This window comes from Echinops telfairi, unplaced genomic scaffold (genome assembly GCF_000313985.2).
Source record: "Echinops telfairi isolate 266 unplaced genomic scaffold, ASM31398v2 ScPeMD7_5;HRSCAF=22, whole genome shotgun sequence".
In the NCBI taxonomy this organism is placed as follows: Eukaryota; Metazoa; Chordata; class Mammalia; order Afrosoricida; family Tenrecidae; genus Echinops; species Echinops telfairi.
Window position 1 is genome coordinate 13,728,870 of NW_022103901.1, and position 3,089 is coordinate 13,731,958.

Here is a 3,089-nt window from a genome sequence, read left to right on the forward strand (position 1 = left end):
GGATTTTGACCCTGAGATGTAGCCTGTTCCTTCCCTAGTAAAGCCACGTCACTGTGAGCGTGGTCCGTGAGTTCTGAGTGGACATTGCAACGAGGCAGCGAGCTCCGCAGAGCAGTAGAGAGGGTCTGGGGTCAGAAATAAGGGAGACGGGGCAAGGTGAGTGACCTGTCTCATAAGCATCAGTTTTGTACTGGTCCTGATTCTTAATGCTCCCAAAGTTAGACAATTACTGATGCTGAATTACAGATGGGTGGACGCATCGTGGATACCCATGCAACTTGGGGTGATCAGCTATAAGACGGAATGAAATCCTGGCAAAGACAGACCTTGAAACATGAGGCGAGGTGAGAGAAGCCAGACACAAAGTACCACACCTGTCTGCTTCTGTTCCCATGAAATGTCCCCAGGCCAGGCGATCCCGAGACCAGTGGGAGATTGTAGCGGGCAGAGCTGGAGGAACACGTGTTGAAGGTTACAAAGAGTGGCTGCTTATGGGGGCTGGGGGCCGGGTTCCTTTGAAAGGTGAGAGGAATGTTCTGGAATGAGAGAGCGGCTATGCGGGAACAACCTGGTGAATACGCAGACCCTGTGTTAAGAATGAGATCTGTTCTCAAGTTTATCTTTCGTAGCTAGAATTTGTAGCTCCTTCGGCACAGGGGCACTGCTGCTCGGATTCGGATTCGTCTTGCTTCCGTGCGAGGAAACACTTGAAGCCTCTTCTGTCGTGTCAAAAGCGCACCTGCAGCAAGGGGAGGTGGCTGGGATGGAGAAGGTGTGTCCACAGAGCTTCCGGACTGGAGGAGGGGAGACAGGCACTCTCCGTCTGAGGGGGGCTGAGACCAAAAGGCAAACTCACCGTCACCGAGTGGCTTGTGACTGAGACCCTTAGGCAGAGTAGAGGAACCTTGTGTGGCCCGGTGCTGGAAGATGAGCCCCTCGGGTTGGGAGGTCCTCCCAAGACCCCCAGCATCCAGCTGCCTCCTCAAAGTGGGCTCATTATTCGGGACATGGAGGGAGTCAAGCTTTCAGGGCCGTCAGCTGCTGGTGGGGTGTGATCAAGAGAAGAAACGGCTGCCACCATCCATGCACAATCAGAACGTGGACCCACCGGGGACGGTTCCGGGGGAGTTGGAAGTCGTCCACAAGGGCACGGAATGAACTGCACACAGACCCACACCGGGCATCAGCGAGCAGACAGGCGCCGGCATCCTCTGAGCACAGTCGTAGGGAGGGACAGATTCCCCGGGAATGGTGTCACGGTCATCCTCAGGAGGAACTTGCTCGCGGTGGGGGAGGGCTTCAGGAAGGCAACTGGAGACCGCTTTCCCTTCACATCCGCCCAGCGTCTGGTGACAAGCGGCTTCTGGTTACAAGTGGCTTCCGGTTCCCTGTTTCGCTCTGGACTCTCAGGGGACCGGGCAGCACTCGTCTGGCCGGTCCTTCCACGCCTTCTCCCAGCCTCCCCCACCCGCACCTCCTCACTCTGCTTCAGCCTCAAAGAATGAGGTTCAAGTCCGTGGCAAACTTTTTGGTGCAACTTGCCATCTCGTGGAACCCGTCACCCCTTCAGGTCACAAGGTATGTCCTGACTCAGCCACAGAAAGTTCCAGAAGGGAGGCTGGTTCCCACGTGGACTGAGCATGCTGGCTGCTGCCCTTTCAGCCGGCCTGGGGAGCACTGATGTGTGTTCTCATTTCCTGACCCACCCACCACAGACTCCCGGGAGTGGGCTGCTGGGGACAGAGGATGAGCACGCGGGCAGACAGGACCCCTAGAGCCAGACCCCTTCCCCGAACGGCCCCAGCAGCCCCGTGGCACCAGCGTGTCCCCTCATCCAGCCTGTCCCCGGCGGTGGCCGGGGTCCCTTTTCCGTTTTGCCAGTCTGCTGTCAGGCTGGCCAGCAGAACCACAGGTTGGCTTTCAGGGGCGTTGTCCCTGAGAAGCTGAGCCCCCTCTCAGCCCTTTCCTTGTCGTTTGGAATCACTCTCCCTGAGTCAGATGCCTGGTCCTGGGCGGCAGGGGGTGGGGGGAGGCATTGGGGTGGATCTTTGTCCACCTCAGGTTCTCCAGCTCTCCCTCATGGCTGGATCTGAAACCAGCAGAGTGCCAGGTCTCCAAATCTCCTTCGGGGGTGCCCTGGGGTGCTCTGCTCTGCACACTCTCTCCAGCGGGGGAGGGAGGGAGGGAATGTGCACCCCTTCCCCTCTGAGCCAGGATCAGGCCAGGCCTCAGGAAGCACAGAGGACACAATGTGGAGTCCAGGAAACAGACGCTTCTGGGATCTGACCATCTAACTTGGCTAAGACGTTTGACACCAGGGAGCCTCTGTTTTCCCGCCTGTAGAATGAGGGTGGGGGGAAGACCCACTGGGTGCACAGGGAGACGCCGTCACGACGTAGTTTACACCGTGGCTGGCTTCAGGTGTCTGATATCTTTCATCACACGTGACCCCCCACCTCCATGTCTGCTGCGAGATCTGAGCCCCATTTTCTGCTGCAGGCGCTCTGGTGCCACCTCTTGCCAGCAGACACATAAGCCAGGGCTTTCCTGGTCTGAGCTCAGGCGCTCCGTGTGCCTGCTGGGTCACGTGCCTGCCTCTCACAGTGGGTCCCTCCCCTGTGCCCTCCAGGGAGCAAGCACAACTTTGGGTGATGATCAAGACCCTCACGACCTTCTGCCCCCTGAGCAGGAAAATGGTGCTAATTATGAAAAACAAAAGTTTAAGTACACCAGAGGACTAGAACAACACAAGTAGTATTGGCTCTTCTGTTCAAAAGGTGAGTGCCCATCCCCCACAGCATGGAGGGACTCTGCCACCTACCCACTGCGAGCCTGGGAGGGCCCCTTCACCTCTCTGAGCCTCCGTTTGTCCCCCTGAGAAGTGGAGAGGTAAGAGGAAGGACCAACCTGCCAGAATGACCCATCAGACCCCACAGGACAAGCAACGGCAGCAGTGTACAGGAAGCCTGACTCTGTAGCAGAGGCTGCTGGGAGCGTGGGCTGCTCTGCTCCCGTTGGACTTCTCTAAGAAGCAGCCGACTGCCCCACCCTCACTGACGGCCTCCCTTGAGAAAACCCATTTCTCAGGT

At 57.8% G+C, this 3,089-nt stretch overlaps 1 long non-coding RNA gene across 1 annotated transcript in view; it reads left to right on the forward strand.

Moving 5' to 3' along the window:
* Positions 1 to 1,456: 1,456 nt before the first annotated feature.
* Positions 1,457 to 3,089, forward strand: part of LOC123521233 — a 3,122-nt gene continuing 1,489 nt past the window's right edge. Inside the window, exons 1-2 of the long non-coding RNA XR_006679710.1 lie at positions 1,457 to 1,578; positions 2,630 to 2,777. This is a non-coding gene — a long non-coding RNA (uncharacterized LOC123521233). The remainder of the gene's footprint in view (positions 1,579 to 2,629; positions 2,778 to 3,089) is intronic.